The sequence below is a fragment of the Sinocyclocheilus anshuiensis genome, unplaced genomic scaffold (genome assembly GCF_001515605.1).
Source record: "Sinocyclocheilus anshuiensis isolate Anshui unplaced genomic scaffold, SAMN03320099.WGS_v1.1 scaffold412, whole genome shotgun sequence".
Classification (NCBI taxonomy): Eukaryota; Metazoa; Chordata; class Actinopteri; order Cypriniformes; family Cyprinidae; genus Sinocyclocheilus; species Sinocyclocheilus anshuiensis.
Window position 1 is genome coordinate 2,574,767 of NW_015558661.1, and position 11,507 is coordinate 2,586,273.

The window sequence follows — 11,507 nt, forward strand, 5'->3', positions numbered from 1 at the left end:
AAATGCAAAAAAAAAAAAAAAACACTGTATTTTGTGCATAATACATGTACTTTTATTCAGGAGAACTTCCTGAAAGTGGTGTACAAACTGTACTTGAACTTTAGTAGAAGCATTCTTCTCATCACTGGTGCTAGTTTGAGTGGGTTTTCCATCAGATTTGGTTCTTTGCTGATATAAATGAGGAGCTCAGGATAGAGTGGAGAGATGATCTGCTTCTGTGCCTTCATTGGAATGAGATCTTATTGATCGTTCTGATAGAACGAATAAATAAAGCATCCAACTGCAGCACCAGTGATGAAAGAAGAGAAGCAAGTCACCCCTGATCCATTAGCGTATTGCACATTGATCATACCCCCAAGCCCCTGTACATTCACATCCGACCCATTTACTGTCTATTTAAAATTTCCATATATGCTTCAATATTTAACTTTTGGCCTCTTTTTTTTTTTTAGCTCTTTCTCAATTCTGAATTCTGATCCAAGGAAGCCATCAGTGAACTGGAAGGCAAATCAAATTATCTAATTTCCATTCGATATTCCTGTGCATATATTGTGTGAAAAGTGAGTGGAGATGATTAATTGGCTGCACTGACGGTAAAGCAAACATGTACCGGTGATTAGATTTGGATTATTTGAACATGTTCCTGTTCAGACCCATAACTCCAGGCCAGGAAACAACTTTCATCATTTCTAGAACGTTTCAACTGGGCATTAAGAGAGAGATGGAAATAATTATTAGCAGTTTCCTCCTGAAACAGAAAGTCAGGCTTTCCTAAGCTCTGTGGTCTGGACTGGTCTGAATCCGCTGACATGACATAAATCATGCACTTTAGCTCTTGTTGTAAAAGACTATCTGTTTGTCACTGCTAATGAGGACAAACACCAGATATTAATTCTGAAAATGTCTCATCAGAATCTGAATTACCCACAAGGAGAAAATTTCATTCCGCTTTGTAAACTGTTGACGCCTGTATGATGAATTGCTAGTGCTAGTTTTCCTCATTTCCAAGTCACTGTGGATAAAAGTGGCTGCTAAATGAATAAATAAACAAATGTAAATGTTGAAGTATACCAGCAAATCGGATAAATCATCCCCTGGAAAATATCAAATATGGTTGGTATGGATATGAAATACTCAAAGTTAAGTGTTAAAATTAACTTATAAATTAAGAAATTATAATAATAATATACTGTATATGTTATATAAAAAAAAAATTAATAAAAATATATATATATATACTGTGTGTATATATATATATATATATATATATATATATATGTGTGTGTGTGTTCAAATAATTAACAAAAAATAAAATTTGAAAATTTGAAAAAATACACTGCCATTCAAAGGTTTGGGATCATCAAGATTTTTAATGTATCTTTTGCTCATCGAGGCTGCATTTATTTGATAAAAAAAAAATAGAGGGAAAAAAACAGTAATACTGTGAAATATTATTACAATTTAAAACAACATTTTTCTATTTTATTATCCTTTAAAATATAATTTATTCCTCTGATGCAAAGCTGAATTTTCATCAACCATTACTCCAGTCTTCAGTGTCACATAATCCTTCAGTAATCATTCTGATTTATTATTAATATGCTGATTTATTATCAATGTTGGAAACAGTTGTGCTGCTGCTTATTATTATTATTAATAATAATACTGTAAATGTAAATTCAAATATTTTAAAATGTAAAAAAATTAAAAAAATGAAACTAATAATTAAAAATAGATATATTTAAAAAATAAAAATAAATTCTAACATTAGGAATTGAATAGCAAAATAACTCTACACAGACATACTATAAGTCCTACTAAAAACAAAAATTGTTTTTATACCAAAAATTATGTACGTTGTATCTCAATCTGTGATTCTGGATCTGGATTTTAAAAAGAAAACATTAGAGAACCTTGTCTGTGCACATAATTCACAATGGATATCATACCCTGCAATTGCAACATACCTAAAAACCTTGTGTTGGATATGAAATACTCTCAGCTGAGTTTCAGACAAGCTGCTTTAGCTGAAGTGTGAAAGTTCAGAGTCTCAGATCTGTGTCTCTTTAAAGTGTTAATGATCTGTTTCTCTCTCTGTCATCGCTTTTGTTACGGAAGCAAATCCAGCTTTATTTGAGGCCTTCAATTGTCTCAGATCATCACCCATAAAAGCGGTTCGGATGGCACTCCCACAGGCTTTGCCTTGCTTTAACAAAATGAAAGTTCTTCTCTCCTCTCACCTCAGACACACACACACACACACACACTCACTCACACAGATAGGTCTTGATCAACATCAGCAACAGGAGGCCAACCGGTTGTCATGACAACATATTCTGCAGCTGAGAGTGCCGGGAACACGAGTACTGAATAACAATGGCCCCACCACTGACTTAAGAAAAAAAATAGCCGGCCGTTCTTCAACAGACTAACAACTCAGGCTGCAAATCATAAGAGTTTACATGTGCGTTTAAAGGAAAAGATATATACGACTTTGAGGGAAAGTTTAAAGCGCTGGTTTCTTAACTCTTTTTTTTTTAAAAGAGTTTCTCGAGTTACTCGTTTCTTAAATAGACATTTTTATGTGATCTCCCTCACTCCCCGAGTGTGTTACACACATCCATTAGTGTTCGTGTTGACACAATTTATACTAAAGTGATTAAAAAGAGATCAAATGAAACATGGCGCCACAAACCTCTCGGGCCTCTGACAGAATCGCAAGGCTTTGGAAAAGGTCAGAGTGAAACGAGAAAATCCGCTGCTGTTAGCGTAAATATTTTCTAGAACATAAAAACAGACACTCGAGGAAATTGCTCTCTTGTTTCAGCTGTTGTTACGTGATCACATGGCTTGTAGCAGTTCCTATATCTTGAACGTTTTTAGCAGCAGCAGAAAAAAATTATGTGACAGTGCCTGTCTTTTGCTGAACGTAGCAATGAAGCGGACTGTGTAAACGTGAACGACGTTGTAATGAATCTTGTGCACGGGGCCAAATGGAGACGCATCAGACTGTGACGTTAGGAGGAGCTGGGCTTGAGAGGTTCTTAACATCACGGCAGACGCAGGGAGATGTACCGACAGGTAGCACTTAGGTTAATACGATTTCTCACAAGACTGAGAATGAGGTTCTGTTTTGCCGGTCTGCTGCTTCGATGGTACAGGTACGTCTTGTTTCAACAAGATGAGAATTACTCTTAATAAACCACAGGCCACTTTCACCACCCTAAAAACAAAAGCGCTCTCGTTAAAATTAATGATTGTAATTTTACAGCCTCTCTGGCTTTTCATCTTAAAATGTTTCAAGTAGGGCAAAAAAAAACAAAAAAAAAACGTGTGTACTGTGTTCATAAAACCTGTGTGTGTGATTTCACACTTTAAAATAAATATTTAATTTATAACTACAAATTTCTTAATTTATTATCAATTAATAATTTAATTATATATTATTAACCCTCAAAGATCGAGACAGCCCCCCGCGGCTAAAAATAACTATTGTTCTTAAATGTTTAATAACTTTTGAACCGCTAATCCAATCTGAATGCTTTAAAAAGTGTTGTAAAGCGGAGCTTTTCGGAGAAATCTCATTCGTCTTATTTGGATATTCAGGGGCTCCGTAGTGTAAGTGATTACGTCATCACATTTTGACAACATTGATTCGTCAGAAGAAACCAATGCATTTTGTTCCTCTGAGCCAAACAGGAATGATTGTTGACTCTTAGTCCCACCCCGTGCCCAGATTGGTTCAAACGGTCCCATATTCAACCAATAAACATAGGTTTTGGTCTTTTGAACCGAAATTTAGGATTTTTCATTGCAGATTTGAACAAACGCAAAGTAAAAGTAAAGTCTGTCGTGCGTGCATGAAAACAAACACAAAATAACACATTTGCATGAGAGAACTCTCTGAAAAAGCCCAGAAAAACAGACGACGGAGTACTTTGGTATAAAACAAACCAAAACAAAGGATGAAACAGCGGTACATATCGGATAAAGCACTGGAATTTATGTCTTCTCATCACTACTGCAGGTCCCGGTAAAATCGATTCCGACGCAGAGTACAACCAGCGGATCGATCATTTATATTCTGTATATTATGTAAATAATTCTTATATAGTTCATAAAGATTATTTTCACTATTTTTTCTGTTGCACTCTGTATATTTCTCACTCATTTTGTGTGTAGTTTGTGAATCATTTGCACTGTTTGTATTTTTGTTGCAGAAGACAAATTGTGCAATTCACTAAATAGCTGCACGGTTTGTGTTTGTTGTTGTTCATACTCATATTGAAAATATATTTCTCTGAAAAAGTCACTTTTTTACTGTGTTTTGTTATTATATAACACTGATTCCATTTTCTTTACTCCCTAAACGTTTTTTGGACACATCTATATTGTTGGTAAACTAATAGACCGGTTTTTCACTGAAAAGCACCTGTAACAATATTATAATAAATGGCTATAACTTGCTTGGGGAATGTTATATGTAGACAAAATTTTATTTGGAAGTGTAAAACACCCAGATACAACTTTCTAAAGAAAAAAATCCAAACTTCAAGATTTTCTGTTTGAGTACACAGTAAAAAACACCCAATTGTTGCTTGCGTTTTCTTAAAATTCTGGAAATTAATTAATTCTTAGGGAAAACAAAAGGAAAATTTGGACTTTAAATTAGCTAGACTGAAACTTCAGTTCTCCTGTTTGTAATGATATATGACACTTGATGCTGACTGCTAGAATAGGTCTTAAAAAACAAAGAAAATAGCAGGCGTGTCAGGTGCCCCAAAAATGTTCTAGATCTTTAAGGGTTAATAAACAATGTAAAATATTAATATTTTAGTTTTAGATAAATCTAACTTCTAAATAATTTTTTTTTTTTTTTTTATGCAATTCATTAGGTTCACACTTTTTTCAAAATAAAAGGGATAGTTTACCCAAAAATGAAATTCTGTCATTAATTACTAATATCCCTAATACCCTAATAATCCCTAATACCCTAATTCATTCATCTTCAGAACACAAATTAAGATATTGTAATGAAATCCGAGAGCTTTCTGACCCTGCATAGACAGCAACACAACTGGACAATATGCTTAAGTGTCATATCGTCCTATCGTCAGCCTGTGAGATCACAATATTATCGTGCAAATTTATTAAATTATTTATTTACTTAGTTTCATTGCCGGAAAGTGAACCAACTCCAGCGTAAGGCTAAAACAAGCCTAATGTTTTTAATATGACTGAATTTGTATTTAACATGATAAATAGAAACATTGTAACATTCTAATTATAAGGCTTACATTTCCTCAGTTATTCAAAAAGCAGCTACAGAAAACGAGCAAAGAACATTTACATAACCAAAGAACATCATAACTGACTTTGGTCTAGCGCGAGTGTATGCACTGTAAAAAACACTCCCGTTGTAATCAGTGAAGCTGTCTACACTGTATGATGAATAAATGTCTTATACTTACATTGCACGTACATCTGCACTTTGTTGTTTATGATGAGAATTCGCGAGTCAGAATTCAGTCTGCGAGCGCTGAACAACAAAGCGATGACTCATCTGAACGCATCTGATTGGCCATTTCATTCATAAAGTCAACGGAATCGTGTGTGATTGGTTAGAATGCGCAACACTGTAAAAACGTGGAAAAAGAAATATGTAGAAACAAATAAGCCCTAATATTAATTAGATAGTATTACTAGCCTTGATAATAATAATAATCTTGCTATAGTCCGAGGCATCAGCCACAGGCAATATCTCTTACTATCGTCGATATACGATACTATCGTTTATCGGCAGAACCCTAGAAAAGGACATGGGTAAAATAGTCAATGTGATATCAGTGGGTCAACCATAATTTTACGAAGCTGCGAGAATACTTTTTGTGTGCAAAGAAAACAAAAATAACGACTTTATTCAACAATTCTTCTCCTCCAAATAATGTCTTCCGCCATAATCGGGAGTACCTCTGCACGTAAACAACACTGCTGATGTAGAACATGCATGCGCTGCATCGTGGTACTCTCGATAACGGCGGTCAAAAGGCTCTCGGATTTCATCAATAATATCTTAATTTGTGTTCCGAAGATGAACAAAGGTCTTACAGGTTTGGAATGACATGAGGGTGAGTAATTAATGACATAATTTTCATTTTTGGGTGAACTATCCCTTTAAAATAAGACAAAATATTTCAGTATTTTTAATAATTTAATTATTGTTAATTATTAATTATTATTATTAGAGACTGAATATGTGACTCAAGAAACAAATGAGCTGTGTTATAGCTGGATCTAGAAGAGATTTTGGGAGAGAGAAAAAAAAGGTGAGAAATGTGTGAGTACTAGTGGTCGACCGATATATCGCCAAGGCCGATATATCGGCCGATATTTGGTACATAAACTTCCCAGAATACTGAGTGCCCTGTTGGTTACCGTGTTTACTTCCTTTTTAATTATATTTTTATTAAATATTTATTTATTTGTGAAAAATACTTTGTCATCTAAAGTATAAGTATGTTTATTTAACACATTTATTTTTTAATCAATTTTCAAATGATTTCAAATTTCTTAAATATTAATTAAAATAAATAAAATTATATCGGCTTTATATCGGCCATCGGCCACCCTGCTTTCCAAGATATCAGCATCGGCATCGGCTGTCAAAAAACCAATATCGGTCGACCACTAGTGAGTACGCAACCATATGCAATAACTACTGAATGAGACCCAGTTGTTTTCGCGAACAACAACGCTAGCAAAAATAATTATCAGGCCTTCCCCGGGGAAATGACAGCACTGGATGTGAACCTGTGAACTTACCATAGGGAGATGAGTCGATGTCGACAAGATGATTTACCCAGAAAGTGGTGCGGGGCTAGCGTGCCTGCCAAACTGAGGGAGGAGGCAGCGGGTCAAGAATCAACAGAGAGGCCTGTGAAAGAGTGTAGCGCCAGTTCCCACTCCAGCCTCTTTTATCCTTACACTAACAAGGTTAAGACTTTTCCCATACATTCATCGCCCTTCTCAACACCTTCCCACCTCACTGGGGGAGGAACAGCCTTCATTTTTCTACACTGCTATTGAGGTGTGATGAAAACTGGGAGTGTTTTGAGTTCAATGGGGCTTTAAAATAATGTAAAGAAGTGTAATAAAACAATTAAAGCATGATGGAAGTGGAAGCTATGCCTACAGAAATGTGTGGTATCTTAAGGGAATAGTTCTGTCCTCAAGTTGACTTTCTTTTTTGTGTGGATTTCTGAAGAACATCCTGGTGAAAAATGTCAATATAATGAAAGTGAAAATGGGAATGGCATTCTTTAAAATGCCAAAAATGGGGAAAAATCATAAAAGTTGTCTATATGGCTTCTGTGCTACATTGCATTACATTTGAAACCATGCAAAAGCTGTGTGTGAAGTATAAATAGAAATTTAATCAATTTAATCATGAGTAAATGTTCAGATCTTTCAAATCAATCAGTTTATAGTTTGCAAAACCCATCTGAATGATTGTTCCTGAATCAGATTTACAAGTTTTTCAAGTTCATTGACAATGATTTTGGCCTGTTTATCACACAATTAACTGTGCAGATAACTTCAGAAGACACGCAATTAATTCTAAGCAATGTTATGATGTTTTTGTGATGTTTACTGCTTGATTGCACTCAAAAAATGTTAAATAAATAAATAAATATATATATATATATATATATATATAATTTATTTATTAGGGGTGTCCCCGACTAAGGATTTACATAGTCGAATCGGAATTTTCTAATCTTGCCGTTAGTCGACTGATAGTCGAATCATATGTTTGGTGGCGGGGGCAAAATACATTACCAAGAGTCAAGTCAGACATTTGACGTTAACACACAGGGAAAATGTGTAATGGATGCCTTGTAGATACAAAAATAATGTTTTATGTTTAGATTAAAAGATCCCTAAAGAATTAACAACATTTTTTACAATTACTGCTCTCATTATAACATATGTATATGACAGTAGTTATTAATGTTCTGCATTTCTGTTTTGAGCTGCGCGCGTTGAAGATGACCAGTAGAATGAAGCATTTGATAGCAGGTTTTTAATCAATGGGATTTAACTCATCATTTATCTCATATAGACTACGCTTCATTATTTATACAACATAACATTAATATTACGACTTATAGGCTATCTGCACAAAATGCCCCGAATGCACATGAACGTGTCTGCGCGGCTCTGAATGAACTCCTTTTGTGGACGTGTTCTTCATGCAACAACGGGCAGAAACACGGCAACTGAACTCTAAAAATTCACAGTCTTTTATTATAATAGTGTTCTCATTATAATGTTATGTATATGACAGTCCCAGTCATAGTTATTAATATTCTGCATTGTTGTTTGTCCTGCTCGCGCTACGCGCTGAAGAGATAATCACCGTGGTACTACAATGAAGTGATTTACTGCAGCGCAACTCAACCAAATGCATCTTATACGAGATAAATAATATATACACAATACATACACGGCTGAAATGTTTTGAAATCACTTGTACCCTACCTGATAAAAAAAAAATCCAGTCTTTCACTCTGCCTGTGTCAGCTTGCGTCTTGTTAAAGATTTAAATCCCTGCCGCCAAGATGCTCCTCTATCGGACAGTTATGGAAAGTTAAACTTAAATCTATAGGGGTGGTTGGATTTATTCACACACGTTAAAATATTTATTTAAAGCTTGGGAGACAACCAGTAGTTCTATGTGAAATCAGACATTTCAGCACCCCCATATAGCCAAAATGGCATGATCATAAAACCCCCGAATATTCGACTGTGAGATTGGTAGTCGAATCAGGCTCCTCCCATCGAAACATCGAATCTTCGACAATTTGTGGTCACCCCTAATATATATATATATATATATATATATATACAGGGCCTAAAACTAACTTTTTGCCACACCTGCCAATGGCCGGTGACGTGATCAAATTTACTGGCCAAAATACTTTTTTTACCGGCCATGAACGACTAGAGCAGTCGAGTGATTTCTCTTTATCTTTTGTTCTTTGATTTACATCAATGACAGACTTCAGCAGGTTTTACTTTAAAAGCAGCACGGCCTCTTTAAAACCTGATGCACATGATGCGGATCTGACACATATCTTCTCCAAACTCTTTTTTACGGTCATTTAAGACTTTATAACTCATTTAAGACTACGTTTACGAGGTTACTCGCCAAAACCGCGTATTTTGACATTGTGTGTTTTCGTCCGTTGAAGCGCTACTGGTGCGCTGTCTGAAGCGGCTCAGCGTCTGTGTGCAGCCGAACGAGCAACCTTTTAAACTATAGCCTACTTCACTGCACCGTTTCTGCGGCGCAACCCCAGGTATTGTGTTGCCACATTCTCGGGTTATGAAGAATAAAGAAGGGAAAAGTTTATCTTCCGAAATGAAGCAGAAAAATCTTCTCAGGTAAAAGTTATTAGAACTGTTTCTAGGGACAAGCTGGCCATCACACTGCTCTGACCTTACCAGTCCGTTTGTATCCTATTATTTGATTCGCTCTTGTCGCTTATGACAGAACAGCTAGCCAATCACGATGATCTTGTCTTCGAAAAAGATTATTTTATTCGCTTACATCAGAAACAGCGAATCTCTTTCAAAACGGGCTGTTGTTCCCACTACATTGCATTGTTATATATATATATCCTGACAAAAGCATATCAAATGGTTTAAAATAGATTTAAATGAGATTAATTTAAATATGATCAAATAAACATTTATTTATAGAACGTATTTAAATAACAAAGCATAAATTCAGTGTAATTAATGGCAAAACAAATGTTGTTGCTTTGCCATTAAAATTTTAGCATTTTAATCAATTTTAATTAAATATTTAACTTTTTTTTTTTACATTTTATGATGACTTTATAACATGTATACCATTTAAAGATTTAAATTTTCTTTTTGTAATTAAATCTGAAATAACCTTACAACTTTAAATCTGAAATAATCGTACAACTTTTAAAAAAAAAATAAATAAATAAATAAAAGATTAAAAGCTCCAGTCTCTATTGATCATAATGGAAAGAGTGACCAATACAATATTCAAAACATCTTCTTTTGTGTTTGCAAGGTTTGCAACAACACGAGTGTTAGTAAATGATGACAGAATTAAAATTTTTGTATGAACTATCCCTTTAAAACAAACCTTTGATTTAATTTAAAATGACTTATAACGCACATAAACAAAGCTGCACGAGTGCACATGTGGCTGATGGGATCGGCTACTCTCCGATAATGCTGTTTTTTTTCCGGCACTTGTGTTTTTTATGCATCGTCCTACTCAGAACTTCAAGGTGTCAGGCCACGGGAGGACATGACAGCCCTAGTGAGGACAAATCTACTTCACCCTATTTTTTCTTCTCCTGAAACCTCTGCTACGCAATGAGAGATGGGACCAGTGTGGCCATTCAACAGCCCTCCAGAAAGCTCCCGAGAGAAAGACAGACATGTCAGCTCATCTCTCTCTCTCCCTCCGCTGTGCCGCCACTGTGCCCATCAAAGCTGCTTGGAGACCTTTACAAATACTTTCTTTCTCTCCATGGCCACAGGCAGCAGGAGGGGGAAAAGGGAGGGAACTTGGCCTTGGTGCTGGAAATGAATCCAGTGTGCTTGGGTTTTCATTTATGACCTGACAAATGAACTTCCCGTCTCCTCTGAGACGGCTTTAAAGGAAAGATTAGGCCGTCAGGCTATTAAGAGGCTGTGGCGGCCACTCAAATGCTGTAAGAATCTACTCAGCTTACAATTTAATCTGCTGCTCACAGCTCAACACCAAACAAGAGAGTGACAGTATTTTGACCATGCGCTGAATCTGGAAGCCATGACAGGGCGGTGTTGTGTCTGGGAGGTGAGGAAGTGTAAGTGACTTCTAGTTCACACAGCGCAGCCTCCTCCATTAGTTCAAGCTAAACTTAGGTGGCCATTAATCTGGGGCACATTCCAGGCTCGAGTCTACTAGACGATCTATCATGGAGGACTGACGACTGTTGAGATGGGCAGCCATGCCCGAAAGCCCTCCTACTGTCTGTGGCGCAAGACTCTTTATATATGGCTGCAGGTCAGGAGCGAGAACCTCGGGCTACTAGAGTTGTTTGTCATTCAGAATTGAATCGAGAATGCCTTTTAAATTTGAACTGCGGCAGCAAACAGGATGTAGAACTGCAATTTGAATTTGAATGCAAAGAAGTAGAATTAAAATAAACTGAAATTCAACTAAATTCATTAACTGCAATTATAAATAGAAGACTAGAAGCCTAACCCTAACAGACAGACAAACAGATACATATACACTGCATAGACCAACAGACAGATGGATAGACAGACGTATGGATAGATAGAGACATATATAGATGCATTTTATGATGGAACGATGGATATAATGGTATAACAATTGACAGACAGATAGACAGATAGATAGATAGATAGATAGATAGATAGATAGATAGATAGATAGATAGATCGATCGC

At 35.8% G+C, this 11,507-nt stretch overlaps 1 protein-coding gene across 13 annotated transcripts in view; it reads right to left on the reverse strand.

Annotated features, from left to right (window-relative positions):
- The window catches only part of LOC107681081 (neural cell adhesion molecule 1-like), a 283,961-nt gene that overhangs the window by 162,869 nt on the left and 109,585 nt on the right, over positions 1-11,507 (reverse strand). The gene's annotated exons all lie outside the window — the stretch shown is intronic.